The 21,904-nt window shown below is 42.8% G+C and overlaps 1 protein-coding gene across 20 annotated transcripts in view; it reads left to right on the top strand.

Annotated features, from left to right (window-relative positions):
* Window positions 1–21,904, top strand: part of Camta1 (calmodulin binding transcription activator 1) — an 862,623-nt gene that overhangs the window by 80,090 nt on the left and 760,629 nt on the right. For 4 of the 20 annotated variants that reach the window (XR_013049495.1, XR_013049496.1, XR_013049500.1 and 1 more), the window contains exons 4-6: window positions 12,992–13,075; window positions 15,078–15,225; window positions 16,310–16,377. The exons of 14 other annotated variants lie outside the window; for them this stretch is intronic. The gene's annotated coding sequence lies outside the window, so the exon portion shown is untranslated. Of the gene's footprint in view, window positions 1–12,991; window positions 13,076–15,077; window positions 15,351–16,309; window positions 16,378–21,904 lie in introns of all 20 variants that reach the window. 2 more of the 20 variants (XR_013049498.1, XR_013049497.1) reach the window with 2 other exon arrangements.

Here is a 21,904-nt window from a genome sequence, read left to right as displayed (position 1 = left end):
CATCGTGGTCATGATGGCATGATAGCTGTTTCAATATTCAGACAGATAGGTGTCTTTTACGTTTACACAACAGAAATTCAGTGTCTTAATGATTTCTATGCTTAGAACTCAGCAGTGTAAAGTTCATTTTTGTTGTGCAGACACTGTCATCATCCATCTCTAGAAACTGAAACTGTCCTCAAACAGCCTATCCCTTTCCCTGATGCCTTCCTTTGTCATCTGTGGGCTTGGTTCTAAGGACCTTATAAAGGGGACTCAGGCAGTGCTGTCTTTGTGTGTGACGGGATTGTCTAACTTAGTATAATGCTCTAAAGGTTCCTTCATGTTGTAGCATGTTAGCCCCCCTTCCCTTCTGAGTTTAAAGATGTACTTTTACTTTTAATTGTGTGTATGTAGGTATGTACATATAAGTACAGATACTTGCAGAGGACAGAAGAGGGTATCGGCTCCCATAGACCTGGACTTAAAGGTGGTTGTGAGCTGCTATAAAACGTGTCGGAACCTGAATTGGGTTTTTTGCAAGAGCAATTTGTGCTCTTAACTTATGAAGTATCTCTTTATCCAGCTTCTTTTCCTTTTAAAGCTAGTATATTCCATTATGTAGATACCACATTTTGCCTCTGTGTGGTTTGAATAATGCTGTTATGAACATGGGTTTGTAAATTTGAGATCCAGACTTCTCCCTTCCCACCTTCATTTGTTATTCAAGTGTTTCAGTTTGAACCTAGTTCCAATTATTCTGTAGCATCTTCTTTCTTGGATCACTAGTGATTTCAAAGTTAAAATAAGCCAGGTATGTGATTTATGTCTGTGATCCCAGTCACTCAGGAAGTAGCTATGTAGCAAGATTTTAATAACTGCAACAACAATAACATCATCACCAATACCAACAGCAGCAGCAGAGCTCAAAATACAAGGAGCATTTTTCAGTGTGTGCTTTCACTGTGTCACACATACCACAGTGACCACACATACCATACTTCCCCAGCTCCTGGTAAGTGTGTGCCGCATCTTTCTCCCTGTGCTGGATGCTCCCTCTTGTTCTCTTCATTTTAAAAGTAGAATTTTCTCAGGTCTTGGCTTTATATTTTTTCTCTTCTACCATTAGTTGTTGGTGTTACTGGCCTTCTCCTACCACTCAAAAAAAGAGAGCCAAGGAGATATTATCAAATAGGTTGGTTTCATCTTCTAGGTAAGTAAGATGCCCTTGATAAAAAGGGATGGTAAAGAGGACAAGAATAGAGTTCATATAAATGACACTGATTTTAAAGAGTGTGACACACTATAACATAATTGATAAATACTGTATGCTCAAAAGGCTGAGGTGTGATGACTCACTGTGTGTGTACTGTGTAATGATGAGCACCGTCCGCATATGCTGTACCACACCTGCTGTGTCTGTTGGGGAGATGACTTCTTAGCAAATTTAAAATAAGCAATGCAGTATTGTTAACTGGGACCAGCAGGGTGTGCACTGAGTTCCCAGAACTCATTTCTTTTACAGCTGTGGAAGTCTGTGCTCTTTGGCCAGTGTCTCCCCATCACAGTCAACTCTGACAGCCATTGTTCTCCTCTCTGTTCTATGGGTCTGGATCTTCTTCCTTCCTTCCTCTTCTGCTCTCCTCTTCTACAGTGCTGTCCTGGTGAGTTGCATCCTGGGAACTCCCTTTCTCTTTCTTTCTTTCTTTCTTTCTTTCTTTCTTTCTTTCTTTCTTTCTTTCTTTCTTTCTTTCTTTCTTTCTTTCTTTCTTTCTCTCTCTCTCTCTCTCTCTCTCTCTCTCTCTCTCTCTCTCTCTTTCTTTCAAGATTTATTTATTTATTATGTAATACCGAAGAGGGCAACAGATCTCATTACAGATGGTTGTGAGCCACCATGTGGTTGCTGGGAATTGAACTCAGGACCTCTGGAAGAGCAGTCAGTGCTCTTAACCTCTGAGCCATCTCTCCAGCCCCTCCCTTTCTCTTTCTAACACTCATTCTTATTCTTGCTTGTATAATTCCAGTTTGCCAAGGATTCCACTGAGATCCACACCAGAGCTGCCTTCTTAAGGTTGTCTCTGGAGATCTAGTGGGGATTCCTGTCTTAGTTTTTGAAATAGAGCTAGCAGTCTCCTCCTAAGTCCCGTTCAGAAAAGAGAACCTGAGCCTCCAACTCTATAGTTAACTCTTAGGTCAAATTTAAGACAAATCTTTTACATTAGGGAAGTCGTAGAATGTTACTGAGCTCTGCTCTGTGCCTGGTTCTGGTCCCCTGCAAACCAATGCCTTATAATCTGTACTGCACACTTCTTTCCCCTTCCATAGTTCCTCTTCATGTCCTTTGCCTTTCCAGAACCCAGTCTGGTTTGCCACATTGTCTAGTTATCCTCTCTTCGTAGGCTTCATTCAGTTGACACTTTTTCTGACTTGTCTTGGTGGTGTTGACCTTGATGGGAGAAATATTTTTGTATAATGTTCTCTGGTTTGGGTTTGTTTGCTAACCTTCCTCATGACTAGATGAGTCTTGAAGGCCATTGGAAGGAAAAGAACCAATCTTACCATATTATGTCAAAGGCACCTTTTCCACATGAGTTATTAACTGTTGATAGTAATATCAGCCAAGTATATCTATTGTAAGGCCACTGCTGTTGCCTTTGAGGGTCATTTGGAACACTTCGTTCTTCTTTTGATCTGTATTGCATCCTCTGATTTCTCTTGGATCTTTTTCTCAAATAAATTTTCATTCTTTATGCTCACCACTCCCTCCTGGCTAAAATGACCCTTGGGTTCTAGACTGGATTGGTGTTTCTCCAGACCCTTCTGCCCACTGTAGCTGGTCCCTAGCTTGGTGTGCATCCAGAATAGTTTTAGAAGTGCCTGCACCCTCCATAGGTCTGAAGTCTGGCTGTAGGCTACCTCTCCATTCCCACTGTTACATGGTCTTTTTTTGCTTGGATTGGTGCTCACTCTGTCTCCACTGTTTTCCTCCAGATCTCTCTAATTGCCTTGCAGGGTCAATGAAGTGCTCTTGCTGTGAACATTCGTAGTTCCTATACTTTTCCAGTATACTCGTGCTGTCTGAAAGGTCTTGATCTGGGTCTGAGCTGTGCCTGGATCACTGTGGTAGAGCAGGCGGTGACTTTGTCTCTGCTGTGTTCTTTGTATTCATCCTTGGTACGTGTTCCTAAGGTCTGCCCCAAGGTAGGCACTTGATAAATGCTTGCCCACTGGATGAGTTTTTGTCAGAAAACAAATACTTTTCACTTTTAGCTTATAAACAAGTTCTTGAGAATATTTCTCTTGTTCCATGGATAGAAGTGTGCATCCTTTCCTGTGTGCTCTGTAAGGTGTGGTGAGAGGATCGTTGTTGGATCATCTATAAGTGCATGCTCAGCCTCTGCAACTCTTGAGGCCACATTTATTTCCTCACTCATTACATGAATTGGGAGCCTCTGCATTGCAGTGCTCTGTGTAGTGTGGGGTTTGGAGTGGGTGGGAACCAGTTGGAGTTGGAAGAGACCACCACAGACCATCCCTTTAGAGTTTGAGTTAAGTGCCCTGAATTCTAACTTTAAGATTTGCCATTTTGAACTTATATCTACCACCTCCACCCATGGAGTGTGTTCCTGGAAAGCCAAGGAGTCAGTCAGATGTTACAGAACCAACTGCATCATTCCAGCTGCAGAACTAACATTTATTGTCTTTAGCTTGAGTACTGATATGTTCTTTAATCACTTTAGTTACTTTTCATAGCAACCTGGTGATGTAGGGATAATATTTTCATGTTATAAATGAATAACGAGACATAGTTGAAAATGAAGTAATATCCCAGGATCACAAAAGGAGTTGAAAATGAAGTAATATCCCAGGATCACAAAAGGGAAAAAAATAGTACTGTTCTAAAAACTTAAGAAAAATATTCTTTGAGAATTTCATGTGTTTTGATCATAGTTGTCTTCCCTCCCCCAACTCTTCACAGATCTACCCTTCCTTCCAACCCAACTTTGTGTCTTTGTGCCCATCCCCCTTGCAACTCCTGTCTCCCCCCGCCCCCAGCCAGTTTTTGCTGCCCAAATATTCTTGGATGTGTGGCCTTCCATAAAGAAGTATGGTCAATGTCTTAGGTTTCTGTTGCTGTGAAGTGATATCACGACAACTCTTATAAAGGAAAACATTTAATTGGGGTGGCTTACAGTTCAGAGGTTTAGTCCGTTATCTTCATGGCAGGACATGGTGGAGTTCAGGCAGACATAGTGCTGGAGAGGTAGCTGAGAGTCCTACATCTTGATCAGCAGGCAACAAGAAGTGAACTGAGACACAGGGTATAACTTGAGAGTAGGAGACTTCCAAGCCTGCCCCCACAGTAGTGACACTCCAACAAGGCCATACCTACTCCAACAAAGCCACACCTCCTAATAGTGCCACTCCCTATAAGTTTATTGGGGCCAATTACATCCAAACTATCACATTTTATTTACTCCCTGGCCCCCATAAGCTTGTAATAATATCATAATGCAAAATGCATTTAGTTTAATTTCAAAAGTCCCTGTAGTCTATCACGTTCTCAATAATGTTTAAGAGTTCAAAGTTTCGGCCGGGCGGTGGTGGCGCACGCCTTTAATCCCAGCACTCGGGAGGCAGAGCCAGGCGGATCTCTGTGAGTTCGAGGCCAGCCTGGACTACCAAGTGAGTCCCAGGAGAGGCGCAAAGCTACACAGAGAAACCCTGTCTTGAAAAACCAAAAAAAAAAAAAAAGAGTTCAAAGTTTCTACTGAGATTCATGCAGTCTCTTAACTGTAATCCCCTACAAAGTCAAAATACAAAAACAGATCACATACTTCCAACATATAATGGCATAGAATATACATTACCCAAAATTATTCCAAAATGTAAGGAAGGGAGCATAGTGAGGAAATCCTGGACCAAAGCAAGACTGAAAACAAACTGGGCAAACTCCAAACTCTGCATCTCCATGTCTGATGTCAAAGTGCTTTTTAGATCTCTAACCCCGCTCAGCTTTGTTGACTGCAACACACTTCTTTCTCTTTGGTCTGGCTTTGGCTTGCATAGTTCTTAATACATGCTATGACAGCTGCTGTGAGTTCATATGTGCAGGTGCTCTGCTGTTTCCTTGTAGCCTACAGCCTCTGCCCCCCTCTTCAATGATTTCTGAGCCTTTGGAGGAGGGAATGTAGTGTATCCATTCCACTTAGGGCTGAACACTCTGCATCTTATTCTCTGCACCTTGGCCAGTTGTGGGTCTCTGTGTTGGCCAGTTTGTGGGTCTCTGTTGATCATTGTCTACATATGCAAAAGCTTCTCTGAAAAAGATTGAGAAAGTACTTAAATCTATAGGTATAATGTTAAGTCATTAGGAGTTGGTTTAACATTATCTCTGTTTAGCATAATAATAGTAGTATGTTCTCTCCTGGGGTCTATAATCTGTCTAGCCATAGGTTTGTGGTCTAATATAGTGCCAGGTATGGATTTTATCTATGGTGTGAGCATGAAAGAAAGTCAGAAAATGGTCGGTTGGTTACTGCCATGTTTACTCTGCTGTTGCACTAGTGGCCATGTCTTACTAGGCCTTGTCCTTATTGTAGCTTGCAGAGTTCACAGCTCGGTAAGATTGATGATTATTTTTCTCCTTTGGCATATGCATAGCACCTTCCAGCATTATGGAAGCTAGCAGGAGAGATGATGCTTCTATGTCAGTACTAGCTTGGTATTTCTTCTTATATGGTCATATATGTGATGTCTTCAGTAACAGAGTCTTACCATCAAGTTCTGGAAGGTAACCAAGAGCTTTGGCAATAGCCTGTAGTGTTTGGGGGATCTTTGGGAATGTCACTGACTCCCCCCCCCCCCCCCCCAAGTAACTCATTCCTGGGGCTGGGCTTTTTGTTAGCTTCTAGTGCCCAGTAGGGGCATTGTTGCCCCAGTATAGGAAGTTCATTTTAACTCTTTTTTTGTTAGTTTTTTTTTCGGGGTAGGGTTTCTCTGTGTAGCTTTGGTGCCTATCCTGGATCTCACTCTGTAGACCAGGCTAGCCTCAAACTCACTGAAATCCGCCTGGCTCTGCCTCTGGAGAGCTGGGGGATTAAAGGCTTGCTCTTTTTTATGTATGTGTATAGATACATTTTAGAAAGCTGCTACAGCCATGACTTTTTTAGAAAGTTGTTTTTGTTGTCTTTCCCTCCTAGTTTCTCTCTTCTGCTTTGCCTTCTCCATCTCCACTCCACTTCATACATAATTCTCTTGGGTTTAAAGACTTAAAGGCATGTGTTTGTTCATCTAAAAGCCTTTAAGTCTGGATAGTTTGAATTTTCTTTCTATAAAAACAAATGGGTGTCACATACAAGTGTTTGTGGAGTGTGTGGATGATTCCTGCCCTGTCTCTGTTTGGCCAAGCTCCTGGGGAGTATAGGTTCTCTCCTGCTGTCTTGCTGCTGGAGGACTGGGATTATAGACGTGTGCTTCCACATCTGACTTTACATGGTTTCTTGGGATCTGAATCCAGGTCTTCATGCTTAAAAGACCAGCATTTTACTTACTGAGCTCTCACCCCAGGCTTGGATTTTCTTTTAAACTTAAATTTTAGCAGCTTTGCCACTTAATGGCTAGTTGCCCCCTGAGGCCAGTGTGTCTGTGAGGAAATTGGAAGATGGGGTCAGCCAACCTGCATCCCATTTCAAAGGGAGGACTTTGGACTGTCCAGACTCACCTGGGAGACTTGCCAGAAAGGCAGGCTCCTTAGTCACATGTTGGGTGTTTAGAATTGCATTTCCTGCTACTGTACCTGAGAGGCTATTTATTGGTGATGGTTCAGATGGGAGCTTCTTACCCAGTCAGAAAAATAGCTGAGCACTGGTGTGTGTTGCTAAGAAGTTTGCAAACAAGGAAATTTATTTATTTATTTATTTATTTATTTAGAGACAGGGTTTCTTTGTGTATCCTTGGCTGTCCTGGAATTAGCTCTGTAGACCAAAATCAATTTACAGAGATCCGCCTGCCTCTGCCTCTCCAGTGCTGGGATTAAAGGGGTATGGCACCACACCTGGCTCCTAAACAAGGAATTTGATGAGGCCAGCAGTGGTGAATTTGCTTCCTTTTAGAATTTATTTTAGGTTTGTATTTGGAAGAACTTATGCATTTTGTCAACTCTTACCCTAGTAGATAGCTCTAGAAAGGAGTGAGTGGGTCTTGGCTATGCCAAGGCTCATTTAGCTTTATAAATATGGTAGGCCAATCTGATTTTGGAAATGGGGTAATTTCAGGTGTACACCCAGTATGGGTCAGCAGTACCAAACATTTAAATACACAGTGTCTATGTGCGTCCTTATGTGTGTACAGGGAAGATTCTCTTGCCATCAGTGGTAATAGGCAACAAAGAGTTCAGGAGCAGTGGCTTCCACAGCCTCCCTGGAAGTGTCTTGGCCTTCTCTGCATGGGGAGTCCCAGCATGGCCTGGTTCCAAGAGTGCAGTGTGAGGCTAAATCCTTGTCCTGTGCTCCCACTTAGCATTCTCATCCTTACACAGCTTTCTTCATTGAGGAACTGGTGTACGATAAATTATACTCTCTTTAAAGATACCTAGTTATTTAGAGAGTTTCATGTAGCCCTGTCTAACCTGGAATTTGCTAAGTAACATAGCTGAGTATGACTTTGCATATCTGATCCTTCTTCCTCTATCCCCTGAGTGCTGGGATTACAGACATAATTACAGATTATGTGCTTCTGGGGAGCAGGCCCAGGGTCTGGTATATGCTAGGCAAGTACATTAACCACTGGGCTATATTTTGATTGAATTGATGATTGTGTTTGGTGTGTCTGTATGTGGGTCAGTGTACCGGCATTTGTGTGTAGGTCAGAGGACAACCTTGGGTGTCAGTCTTTGTTTGAGGCAGGGTTTTTTGTTCAGCATTCCCTAAGGCAGGCTGGTTGGTGAGTCCCTGGACATGTTCCTGTTTCTGCCCCAATCTTGTAGAATTACAGATAGGTGCAACCATTTGTAGTTTTATGTGGGTCCTGGGGATCCAAATTTTGATTCTTACACTGTGTGACAAGTGCTTTAACCATGGATCCATCTTCTCAGCCCCTCTATTTTTATTTTTAATTGATACATAGTAATTTCATATTTATGGGCTGCATTAAGATGTTTAATACACTTACTCAGTGTATACTGATCAGAGCTATTGATTGGCATACCTATTACTCGGTGTGTGTGTGTGTGTGTGTGTGTGTGTGTGTGTGTGTGTGTGTGTGTATGTGTGTGTGTGTGTTGAGAACATTCAGAATTTTTTCTTCTAGTTATTTTGAAATATATCATTGTTGTCAACGAGTCATTCCTCAGTGTTACAGAACATTAGAAGTTACTTCTTCTAGCCAGACATGGTTGCTCATGTCTATAATATTCCAGCATTTAGGAGACTGAGGCAGTAGGTAGGATTGCCATGAGTGAAGCTAGCCTGGGCCAGCTTGAGCTACACATGGTATGAGACCTTATCTCAAAATAATTAATGCACATTGTTCCTTTTCCCCTTGCACTATGTTTTATTCTTGGCCCCTCAGCCATCTCAGGTTCTGCTAACCACTGTTCTTCTAATCCTGTGAGGTCCACTGTTTAGCTCCTGCATGTGAGACTATGTGCTATTACATTGCACAGTGCTGTGTGTGTTTCATAACTGCACAGTATGTACCTGGCATGAGCAGCCTCAGTGCCATGAGCAAGTGCATCCTCAGAAGTCCTGTGGTTGCTCTCACAGTTCCTCTCTCCCATGCTCTTTATCCCTTATGAAATATTCTAAGCTACCAGAGGAAAAGATTACATTTATTGTTGCAGCTAAATAGATTAAGGTTTATCTTCTCTGCCTCCCTCTAAATCTCTCCTTTATTCTCCTCTTCCTTTTTATTTCTTTGTTTTTCTTGCTCTTATTGTATAGTCCAGCCTGGCCCAGATCTCTAAATCCTCTTGCCACAGTGCCTAGTTTTGGGGTTACAGGTGCGCTACCTCATCTCCTCACCCCCTTAAAATTAATACAGTGGGACTGGGTATCACACTTGTTTAGTCCCAGCTCTTGGGAGGCATAAGCAAGTGGATTTCTGTGAGTTTCAGGCTAGCCTGGTCTATATAGCAAGTTCCAGTCTAGCTAGAGCTACATAGTGAGACCTTTCACAAAAAAGAAAGAATATAGTAGGACTACTATGATTGTAGTGTGGGATGTCTTTTCATTTATAGAAAGTTTTGGAGAAACAGACATGTATCTTAGTTCATCTTAGAGACAAGTAACAAAGGTCAGTATTCTGGAAATTAGGAAAACCAGAAGACATGATGATTGTTGGCAGAGGAAAGGAGATTACACCCCATCTTCGGTCCAACACAGGTGCTGGGACACAGGGCCTGTAAACATGGGTGCCTGGAACTCAGGGACTGCAAACATTGGGGTCTGTCTGTGAACACAGGGACTGCAAACACGAAAGGCAAACACTTCTCTTTCTGGTGTTGGAGTAGGTTGCATTTCTATTATTGTCGGGCAAACTAACATAGACCGTACCATGAAGTGGTAACAGAACTGTAGTCTCTGCTTAACTGAAAAGCTGGAATAGCTCAAGTACATTTGATGCTCTACAGAATGGCATGCTGGGGATTTATGTATTTATATTTATAGATTAAAAATAATAAAATTTGCTCCATCACCTTAATTAGTTTCTTTTTTTAATGTCTCTAATCAGTATGCATGCTTGCAGACTTAATATCTACTGCAGAAAGCATTATATAACAGCACTAATAGCCATTTTGCAAAAAACCAGAAGAATGTCTAGGGTTATTTTGATGAGCTTGGGCTTCTTCAGTTCTGTAGTACTGTATCCTGACTCTGAGTCTTTTGACTTTTTTATTGTGGATTTCTTCCCAGTTCTTCCTTCTTTATTACATTAGAAGTTAACATCTAAGGGAGACGTGGCAGCACCTCTTTCCTGTCACAGGCCTTTGCTCTGTCTGAGAACTGAGCCGGTTCCTCTTGCGTGTAGATACGTTGAGAAAAGGAATTAAATTTGTCCGTAAGTGTGTCCCAGACAGTCTGCTGTGAGAGTCCCTGGGGAATCCTGCCAGTAACAGGTGGATAGATTTAGATCAAGGATACACCTAAGGGTTTGGAGGCTGGTTAGGGGTTTTGAGCATTTACTGTTTAATTCTGTTACTAGTTGTAGAAAGAGACAAACTGTATGTAACTTTGTTTTCCTGATAGAAAATTCCCTGTGGCTCCTTAGCTGGGAGCTTATTTCAGTCTGTGGCAACTCCTGAGTGTCTGTGTTACTTCAGTGAGGACTTCACCACTAGCTGACTATGGCTATAGTGAAGGCAAGGGAGACTTCTGGAGAAGAAAAGGAAGATGGGTAATTTTGGTTCATGAGGCCTACTGCTGCTTGAGACCTGGAAATGGTCTAGAAGGCAGAAAATTCCATAGGGAAAATAAACTGACTCCAGTTAGGACTAGACTTAGCCCCTTGGATGAAGATTGTAGCTATCCAGGCCCTGGACCTCCTAGAGCCTGTGGTCCAGAATGATGGTTTCAGATCAGGTAGGTGCCCACCAGACCTGCTATCTGGAGCACTGCTTGAGGGCATCCCATGCTGGCCTCAGCAGATGGAGCGGTCTCGGAGCTGCTCTCCACATAGTGGGCTTGGGTGCTGCAGTCTTTGCTGGCAATGGTAAAATGCGCACTTTCTCTTCCTGAGTGCTGTTCTAGGTACTTGGTAGGATCATAGTAAACCCCCTTCAGCCTTACCTTGTCCCCAAAGCAGAAAACACTGGCTAATATTCTTTTTAGTTTTTCGAGACAGGGTTTCTCTGTGTAGCTTTGTGCCTTTCCTGGAGCTCACTTGGTAGCCCAGGCTGGCCTCGAACTCACAGAGATCCGCCTGGCTCTGCCTCCCGAGTGCTGGGATTAAAGGCGTGCGCCACCAACGCCCGGCTGCTAAAATTCTTAATAGATTGTTATTTTAAAAATCAGCTGGATTGTCATTACCATGGGTACAGTTACATTCAAAGACTGTCTGTCAGAACTGCCATGTGTTTAGGCAGGGAGTATGAATCCACTTCCATGGAAGAGCAGGACGTGCTAGGGAGCAGCTGAGAACTTGGAGGTTGCATTAGGTAGTTTATGCCTAACACTTCTGGCAGGACTGATGAATTGGCAGAAATTTGAGGAACTGTTTCTGTAAGCTATGGAATTTTAAGAATGATTTAGAAGACTTTTTAAAAGCATCTAGAAATCATCTTGTCATTAAGAAGAGATTATGAATATATGTTTGGTAGTGGGCATGGTGTGTGTGTGTGTGTGTGTGTGTGTGTGTGTGTGTGTGTGTGTGTGTGTGTATTTCTTGATCTGGACAGGTCTGGTGCTTCTTTTTAAAATAAAATACTCTAGGAAAACAAAACTCAAGTTAATGTTACACTGCTGGCGTCTTGTCTTTCGTTATAAACACGCTGAAATGGTCTCAGTAATGATGCTACTAAAGCACCGTACGCATTGTTTTGATGGGGTATTGATTCCTTCTGCAGTGTTCAACATTGCCTGCATGCCTCCCAGCAGCAAATATGTATGTGCCAGACTGTGTGAGATGAGGGTTCCAAAAACGAAATGTTAGTTTACTTTTCATAGCTGTGCAACTGAATGGAAAGCCATGACTTTAGAGATGTGGCCTTAAGCACTAACACACTCAATCCAGTGCATGATGATCTGCAGTTATTTTAACAAAACCTAATCAGAGGGAGCAAAAGCTGGCATTCATAGAATTATTTTATTTATGGATTGCCATAAACCACTAGAAGGAATATCTTATTCGTTTTAATAAATCCTTCTGGACAGTTGTCTATATCTTAATATATAAGTATATGGGGATGTGATTTTTAACAAGGTTAACTCAAGTGTTTGATATGGCAGCATGAAACTAAGGTGGTAGGATGGAAGAGGTCTAAGATGGTAATCAAACCCAGTTCCCTCCTCCAGCTTCTCTTGCCTCAGGTGAGGCAGCAGGCCACTGTGCACAGGGCTTCTTAGACGCTGCCTGTTCAGCATAAGGAGCCTGGAATCCTGAATCAGGAAACAACCTGCTCAGGATTAGTTTTCAGACTAAAGACAGTAAGGACAATTGTCCTTCTGTGCTGGTTGTTGACCAGGGAATAAGCATTTACAGTCACTGTTTGCTTGTTGTTGTTACTGTCGGTGAGTGCCACCACCTGGGTGGTAGTTACATTTCAACCAAAGCCTTGGCCCTCCTGTTCTTTGTAGGAACACAAATTAGTTCGTTAATGAAAGTGAGAAAGTGTAACATTGGTTGGAAATGAAGCCTGTCAGATACCTCTTTCCTCCCTCGTTCTTCCTCATGTCAGGCTCCTGTTAACTGTGTGATTCCAGTAGAGATAGCAAGTTGTTACTCTGCTTAAAATGTCCTTTCCCTTGTGCAGTGAAAGTTGAATGTGAGAACAGACTTAATAGGTATAGTTACACAGTTTATTTTATCATGTATCACTTTATTGCTGTCTTCTAGAACATTGTTATACTAAATGTTCCAATAATGGAAATTTTATGCAGCTACTTCAAATGAAAGAAATTTGCAAAAACTCAATTTTGGAACTCATTCCTTAAGGAGAAGGGAGGAAAAAAAAAAACCAACTCACCATGCTGTGACCAAATTAGATTCTTGATATGTTGGCAACTTATCAAACACTGTCATTTCCAGAAAACAGGGTGTGGATTCCAACTGAAACGAAATGCCAGCACTTCCCAGCCACATTCAATTGGAAATATTGGAGGTTTTAATATGATTGGTTAAATATTTGTAATTTTTTTGGTTGGTAACGATGATTAAAATTTGATTTTGTACCTGAATAAAAATGGCTCTCCATGGAATCAGGGAAGACTGTTCAGTTGCAGGGAGAGCGTCAAGAGCTTGATTGTTGATTCTGGGAGATGCTAGTTGTACTTACTGGAGCTCCTTTGTTTTGCAGAGATCATGATGCAGCCGCCCTTTTGGATTTCTTTTTAATAATGTGTGACCCTTCACCTTTGATCCCCTGACCTGCATTACCTTGGTAACCATTTCATTTTTTAATTTAATTTCATTTTTTAATTTTGGTGTACAAGCTGTAACATTTCATCTCTCCAAGTGCAGCACACTGATTTCCTCAAGTAGAGATTCTCCTTTGAGTGATAAAGTTGCAAAATGCTGTCTTCATTTTCTGTATTGAAATTCATTTTGGTTTTTAAGAATAAAGTGTAATCTGTGTTTTCATCCTTTTAAAATTTAAGTTTAATGAGTGCATTTCCCCATGTAGGGTATTTCCTTTTATGTCCATATTTTGCAAAAACTATGAATTGACTGATGTTTACATGTAACTCACACATACAGACCCAGGCTGCCTGAAGTCTCCCTTCCCATTCCACCCCTCTTCCATACACACTCATGCTCACATCTATCTTTACCCACACCCTTCTTCACATCTACTACATAGCTTTGTTGCTGCCTTCCCCCTCAAAAAATAGCAGCAATTTAAATCTGTTAGTTTCTTAAATGCCATATTTTGCATCCTCAGATTATATTTTGTGTTCTTAAGTTTTACTGAGAGAAAAAGGTTAAATGTTTTATTTCATTAAAAGGCCTGAAGAATACGGTTATCTCATCAAATTTCATTTTTTCCCATCCTTTATAATCTACTTCTTTTAAACATAAGAGAAAGCAACGGTTTACATTATCCACAATGTTTTTGTTTTTGCTGAAATCTGGTCAGCTTTGGTGGACTCTGTACCAGGTTAATTTATGCTGTTGGCTCTTACAGTTTTTTTTTTTTCTTTCAAATTAGTATATATTTTTTAAAATTTATCTTAAAGCAGAACAAAATCCAGAACCATATTTAATCCTTTGAACTAATAAAATATCCCCCCCATCACATGTAATTTCTTAGCATGACCCAGTGAAGCACAGATTATTTTTAGTGTCTCGTTATTTTATTCTCTAATGTTTAATGGTGATATTTCAACTGCATACAGCCAAAACTTCTAGGTGAACACTGACATAGATGTAAGTTCTTTCCAGTCTTTGTTGATATCTGTGAAAGTTTATATCATTCATTAGAATCAGAGTACAAGGAGCTGCTCATTGGTGACCAGAACTCCTGCACTCCCGGGAGCTTCCAAGCTTGTTTTTGCCTAGTACACCCACATGATTGCAAAGCTGCCTCTGGCCTACTGGGTATCTTGTCATGGAATTGCAGAGCACCAGAGTTGAGAAATAGAAATAGATAAAGACTCCTGTGATTATGAAGCCCCTGTGACTGTACCTGTCCTGGGAGTTGGAGGCTGAACCTTGACTGTTCAGGTGATTTAAAAAGTAATTATCATATGCATTGCACAGTTGTGCAAGAGTATTTTCTCCTCCATTCTAGTTGTGTCCTTTGTTTTTTGGGTGCCATGTAGAGGAATGGCACTTGGCGTAAGAGTTCACGGACTCTCAGATGGCAGGAGATGGTGACTGTCACCTCCTTTCCTCTCAGCTGCCTGATGGCACCTGAGGGAGACCCAAGCTCCCTGTTGACAGAGTTGGCTCTCTAGGGTCCAGTATTTTATTCATAAATTTAGTAGGAGCCTAGGACACATTAGTAGATGCAGAAGTGAAATGTTTTCATTAGATTTTTCCTTAAAGCTGTCTGCTTAGTACATTTTTAAGATAACCTTTTTTTTTTCTTCAGAGAGCTAGTAGCTGAATACATTGACTACTTATTTTTGATGAACAAAATAGTTTTTCGTTAGAATTTAGGACTTGTACTAAGCTGTAAGCCCCACAGATACTGCTTTTGTAATTGTGATTCACTGAGGGGATCTTACCCGAGTGTGAGAAAGTCTGTTCTGGACTACTCAGGTCTGGACGTGCTGTCAGCACCTGTTAAGGATGTTAGCCCAAACTAAAGAACTCAAACAGAGGCTTCAGAAGACAGGTGTTTGGTTGTCCAGGTAGGAGTTTGTTAGCCGTGTTCTTGCTGCTTCCATTGTAATGTGTGTGAAATACAGATGCTGTATGTCTCCTACTTGCTTTTTTAGGGTTGTTGGGAGGATAAATGAAACACACTGAGAACTCAGAAGAAAGGTGCTTTTGAAACTGAACCTCATCCTATGGCTGTGCCAAGAGGCAGTGGTAGTGAACCCCGTGGTGAAGCCAGGACCATGGCTGTGGAGCCAGGCTGCTGAGGTTCGAATCCCACCTTGGTCTCTTGCAAGTGTACTGACTGCAGCACATTACCTAGCTGCCCTATTCCCGAGTTTGCTTCCTCTTTAAGTGGGGTGTCAGTAATAGCACCCACTCACAGGATCATGGTGAGTCCTAGCAAGTCGCTGTGTGTGAGGTCTGTAGAGCAGCACTAAGTGCAGTGTGGCCAGAGCTGCATACCATGAGTAGTGCATGCACCTCAAGCAAAGTGAACTCTAGCCCTTCCTGCCTCAATCTTTTAGCACTGACTTAGAGACCCTTGGATGCCTAGAGAGGATCTACAGAGCATGTGGTAAGTAAGACATCTGCAGCAGATGCAAACTCCGGGCAGAGCTACGCGGCCTCCTAGTCTTACAGTGAGAAAGTCCAGCCACCAGGAGCTGCCTCACCTGCTGCTGGGTTTTTTTTTTTTTTTTTTTTTTTGGTGCATTTTTTAAAGGTTTATTTGTTTACCTAGTTTTGACTTTGGAGGCAAAAGGAAAGAGACTGAAGAAAGAACATCACCGCTTGCCTCTTTAGCTGGATTCACCCTTCATGCTACTCTGGTAAAACCCTGCAGCTAGCTTTCAGGGAGTCAAGGTGTTGAGCTGCCTAGTGTTTCCCTCAGCTGCAGGAGGCTTCAGTGTCCTCTTCAGTAAAGGGGAAATGACCTCACTGTCACCATGTGTATGAGGATATGTATCAGGTGTTCTTCCCAGTGCTTTTTACACATTTTAATTATCCATATTTACCCAGGAGGTGGGGAAACCTGCATGAGCACACTGATGCTCAGGTAGGTTTAATAGACTCTCCAGGCTCACCCTTCATTATGCTGTAGGTCTTGCACTTGAGACTAGGTTTCACTGACACTGCCTTATGCAAGACAGTTCTGCCATTTGACTTCAGGAATCAGCTGCATGCATTCTCTTCCCTCAGTCATCAGACAGAGATGTAACAGTACTCAGCTTAGTAAGAAGTGACTGATAACAGTGGCTTCTTTAGTCCTGGCTCTGGATAGGGAGCCCCTTGCATAGTTGGTTAAAAATTTGCATCACTGGCCAACTCCATGTTTCTGTTCTTTTACTAGCTGAGAACCATTGATCAACAGGGTTCAGAAATCCTGGAAGTTTATTTTATAAACAAGAAAAAAAGCAGGTAAATCATTTGTACACATAGAAATGTGTCTCTCTGGGGTATGTGTGGGTCAGAGCTGTTACTTCCAGAGCAGGTTACACTGCAAACTGAAGGGGTCTCTCCGGGCTGACTGCTACATCCACCACTAACCAGTACCTACAAGCCCAGCCGCTGCTCTACACAGCCATCCTGAGTGAGAATCAGCCGTCACAAAAGCCAGGCTTGTGCTTCCCTTATGAGGTTCAGGAAGTAGAGGGATTTTGTTCTATTTCTGTTGCTGTAATTGAAGAACAGAAAACTGACAGAATGCAACTTAGAGGGAGAAAGGGTTTATTTTAGCTCAAAATTCCCAGTTATAGTTCATCACTGTGGGGAAGTCACAGCAGAGCTTGAGACAGCTGATCACATCATATCCTCACTGGAGCAGAGAACCACAAACACATATGTACTTAAGCTAACTTTCTATACTCAAAAAAAAAAAAAAAATCAGGGAATGGAGCTGCCCACTTGGAGGCTGGGTCTTTCCATATCATTTAAGGCAATCCAGACAATCGCTGAGGGACATGCCTACAGGACAGCTTGGGCTAGACAGTACTCATTGAGATCATTCTTCCAGCTGCTGGGTTGTATCAGACAGTTAGAACTAAGTACACAGGGCCTTTCTTGATTTCTCAGTCTGTCACCTTCTTTCCTCTGTCTCTTGTGCATTTAGTTTTCCTTTTTTTCCCTTCCTCTATAGCTCTGACACCACCCCCAACCCTGATGTTCACAGTGTATCTGTCATCACAGTGTAATATGCTTACAAATCTTCAAGGGGCCTCGCACATAGTAGCTGTTCAGATGGGCTTTTAAAATTTGTCTTGATATCTGTTTTGGAGTAGGTGCCATCCTTCATTAGCCTGAACATTGTTAGGCTTTGTTTGTGACTACCTGTCCTGATTTGGTTCATCTCAAGGATTTAAGTAATTTTGCCACATGGGCTTCAGTAGGCCAAGAAATGCCAGGGTTTAAATCACCAAGCAGTGCAGGTTAGGCACTAGGACAGGCTGGGGTTGTCTTGGAGAGGTTTTTTGCCTTGGGCCTCTTCATGGCTGCTGTGTAAGCTTTTAAACTGTATGGTGGGTGGTCACTGTGTTGAACCCCTTGATTTTGGTCATGGGCAATCTGCTCCTGAGAGGGAAAGGCTTCAGATCTGCTGCCTGTCACATGTCCTGTGTAAGGGTGGAACAGCAAACATGGTAGTACAGACGCTTGCCCTTAACTATCTTCCTCCAGCAGTGTTGGTGGGGCTGTTAGAGTAGTCTTCTGCTTCTCCTCCACAAGAGTGAGTGCTGTATAAGGTTAGGGTGACTCTGAGGACGTAGAGGCCTCAGTGTGCAGTCAGGCGACTCTGAGTCTCCAAATCTGTGCAGTTTGGCCTGGGTGCCACCTGGTGGCCTTTGAGGTCCTTCTGATGACCTTTGCTCTTTGTGGCTTCTCTGGAGAGTAGGATACACACAGTGGGGGTGTGGGAAGTGCTCTGTCATTCTCCACAAAGGTCTGTCCAAGCCAAAGGGAAGTTGATGAAGATGGCATCAGAATTGCTGCTAGGCAGGATGTCATGGAAGCAGCACCCTGTAGTTCTAGTCCCCATTTACTCATTCTGCCATGAAATGATGGCCATGGTCCCATGGAAGTGGCTCAGCCTTCACTTCGATCTTTTTCCTGGCTTCTGTGCTGATTCTATTTCTTAATCCTTTATCTTTCCAGAGATAGTGCCAAGAGGATAGGGCGAGGAACAGGTGGACTTCATGGCCCAGGTCTGTCTCTGGGTCTCCCCCGCTGGGCACTGGTTCCCCTCAGGCCTCTGGCACATGTCTTGTACGTAGTAGACACTCAGCGAATGCTAACTCTTCATTTCCCATTAGCTCAGGTAATTAAGAGCAGGAGCTGAAAGACTGCATGTATCTGTGCAGAGATATATCTGTAATTAAAGTTTTAATTAAAGAAATACCAGACCAGGCAGATGGTTCTTATCCCTGCATCCTGTAAGCCTAAGAGCTGTGTCTTCTCGATCTTGCAGACAAAGGCAAGAGCAGCAGCCTCCATAGTGGTCCAGAGGGGAGAGGCAGTTTCACTAGCTGGCCATAATCTAATTTTGGTAGCACTCTATGTGATGACACATCTGGGGGTCATCCTTGCAGTCTGATACGGAAAGACAATACATCAAAGGTACTCCTGACCAAAGCTTTTAAGCTTCAAGTCAAGGGCATTACCACAGCCCAGCTGGTAGCTCACAAGATGTGTGGTTTTGTGCTGGGTTACAAAAGCTGACAGAGTGTTATTTAGGATCATCAGCTAAATACAGTTGAAAGTAGAGCAGCAGCATCCTGATGCTTCAGTTGTTGCCACTGTAAAGCAGTGCAGAATTGAGATGTGACTTGTACCTGCCTGCCTCACAGTAGTCCTCGGCTATGTTGTGGTGACTTTAATGGTCAATCCAGTGCAGAATTTAAAAAACACAACAACCACAAAAGCTAACAGAAAGGACCTCTCTAGACCTTACTACTTTTCAGGACCTCCCAATGACCTCCAGTCACTTTTTCTACTCCCATCACCATCTTCAGGAAGCCAGAGCAGTATAGGGAAACAGTCAGGCCGTGGGTGCATGGGGTGCATGGCATCTCTCTCACTGTGACCTCCTGGGCCTCTGCTCTCAAGTTGAACTTGGTCTGGCACACAGGGTTGAAGGCATTCAGGGCAGGTGTGGCAGCAGTTCTGCAACATTGTACTGATGCTTCGTTTGCTCTGTTCAGCAGAACAGTCCTGAAGACACCCTTGTATTTCACAGGGGAGCAGTTAGTTCAGAGGTTAGGAGCCAAATCCTGCCTCCTTTGCTGAGCACTGAGTCACTTCCATTTCGCCATTCCTTCTCTATGGGTTTTAAAGGCAACCAATCTTTCTCTGGAAAGAGGCTGTATTATTACAGGATAGTAGATCTTGGAACTAATTTAACCTATCAATACTGTCTGTAAATCCAGGCTCAGTTAGTCTGGGAGGAATACACATGTATAGGTGTGAGATAGGCCAGACTCAAGGGACCTGGTACGTCCTTTGAGCAGTCTTTGTTTCAGGACTGCTTAGAAAGGCATCTACCTCTGCTTGGGCTTGGGAGACTTCAGTATTTGGTGAGCTGTTCTGATCTTAGTTTGGGGAAAGTGCTTTGAATAGTCTTTCATGGTGGGATCCAGAAAATGCCATGTGATTTAAATGCAGTGTAGTGCTAGTGATTCCAGTAAGGAAATTTGGACCTGATAGAATGAAATCTATTTTTTTTTCTGTCATTTGTTTTGTGACCTGAGGTTTTTTTTGTTTGTTTTTGTTTTTGTTTTGTTTTGTTTTTTGGTAACTTTTGAGAAAATAGTCTGAGATTGTAGGAGACTTCTAGCTTGTACAATTAAACTCTTTTTGCTCAGAAAGTGGTACATGTGACTTGCTTCAGGTAGAGCGAAGAGACTATTTATTCAGGAAGGCACAGCATCTACAAAAACTACCCCGAATGGTCGAATGGTGTGCGTTCTTTCTTTCTTTCTTCCTTTCTTTCTTTCTTTCTTTCTTTCTTTCTTTCTTTCTTTCTTTCTTTCTTTCTTTCTTTCTTTCTTTCTTTCTTTCTTTCTTTCTTTCTTTCTTTCTTTCTTTCTCTTTCTCTCTCTCTCTCTCTCTCTCTCTCTCTCTCTCTCTCTCTCTCTCTCTCTCTTTTTTTAAGAGGGTGGACAGTTTCACTCTGTAGTCTGGGCTGATCTTATACTCGTACCCATGCATCCGCTCTAGCCTCCTGAGTGTTAGTTAGGATTACAAGCAAGAACCAAGTACCAAGCCCAGTACCTACTCTTTCTGGAGTAGATGGGAAAAAACTTTTGTGCCCTACCTCCAAAGTGACTAATGTCTACTATTTATTCCTTTGTTCCTTTAAACTGCTATCAGATATCTAGTATGTGGCTGTCTCCATGCTTGGAATGAAGCAGTAAACAAGCACAGCCTTCCTCTTGAAATCCTTTGCTGGTTGGGAAAGAACAACAAGGAACAAAAACCAAGAGCCAGTAACTTGAGGGTTTATATGTGACAGACAGTCCATGTATTATCTCACAGACACCCCCTGACCCCAGACTGCAGGATAGTATATCCCACTTTGTTCCCAGATCCACAGATGAGGAGACCAGGGTACCACAGAGTTCGCTTGCTTCACCTCACTTGAGTAATCTGTACTGTTGGCATTCCATCCTAGCCTTTCTTACTCCAGATTTTGTGTTAATGAAGCTGCCTGACCTGCTTATTTCTAATAATTGGTGGTAACAGGTTGATCCAGTGAGGTGAGCTTTGTCAGGTGACCCCAGGGTCAAAGAGTCCTCTTGTACACACTCTTTTCAGGTGTGACTTGAGCAGGTATCTCCCTTTCGGTGATGGGAAAGATGTGGCATAGTGAGCCATGGAGATATCTGGAGTGAAAATATCCCAAGCAGGTAGGACAGCCTAAAGCAGAGGCCCCACGATATGTGCAGGGCTGGAACAGAGAGGAGAGCTGGAAGGACAGGTAGAGGCTGCTGCTGTCTAGAGAGAGCCAGAACCACAGGCAGGGTAGGGCAGGGCAGGGACCAGTAGTAGCATCTTGGAAGGTTTTCGTAGGTCACAGGTAAAGCTTTTCTATTTTTTAAGACAGAGTCTCACCTATATAGTGTAGGCTATCCTGCAACTTATTGGATAGTCCCAGTCAGGCCTCAAATGCTCTATTCTCTTGCCTCAGCCTCCCAAATCCTGGGATTACAAGTATGTAGCACCATACCTGGCTAAGGCCTCTTGATTTTGCTAAATGAGGGGATACACACACACACACACACACACACACACACACACACACACACACACACAAAGGACTCTTCAAGGTCTTGGGAGATGGCCCACTGGGTAAAAAACTTGATGAATCCAGATTCTCTGTAATTCCAGTGCCAGGGAAGTGGTAGATGGGCAGATCCCTAGAGCACATGGGCCAGGCGATATAGCTGGAAAAGTGAGCTCCAGGTTTAGTGAGAGATCCTGTTTCAAAAAACAGGGTGGTGAGCAACCAAAGTGGACACCTAGTGCCTACCTCTGCTTCCATCTGCACAAGCATACCCCTCTCTCTATCTGTCCATCTCTCTCTCTCCAGAGTTTAGGGCAGGGTCCACATATAGTATCCTACTACTGATCGTTTTGATATAGACAGCGTGCTTGGAATGCTGTTTACTTTTTTTGTTTGTTTGTTTTGTTTTTTTTTCAAGAAGGGTTTCTTTGTGTAGCTTTGCCCCTTTCCTAGAACTCACTCTGTAGCCCAGGCTGGCCTTGAACTTCGCAGAGATCCATCTGGCTCTGCCTCCCGAGTGCTAGGATTAAAGGCATGTGTCAGCACCGCCTAGCCAACTGTTTACATTTGTTAATAATGGGATGAAGAACATGAGTGATAATCTTGCACATTACGATTCAGGTTAGCATCTGGTTGTAGTTCTGTTGGAAGAGAACCCCATTAGTTCTTCAT

The sequence above is a fragment of the Peromyscus maniculatus genome, chromosome 2, assembly GCF_049852395.1.
Source record: "Peromyscus maniculatus bairdii isolate BWxNUB_F1_BW_parent chromosome 2, HU_Pman_BW_mat_3.1, whole genome shotgun sequence".
Classification (NCBI taxonomy): Eukaryota; Metazoa; Chordata; class Mammalia; order Rodentia; family Cricetidae; genus Peromyscus; species Peromyscus maniculatus.
Note: the sequence above shows the minus strand (reverse complement) of the source record. Positions and strands in the feature narration are given on the sequence as shown.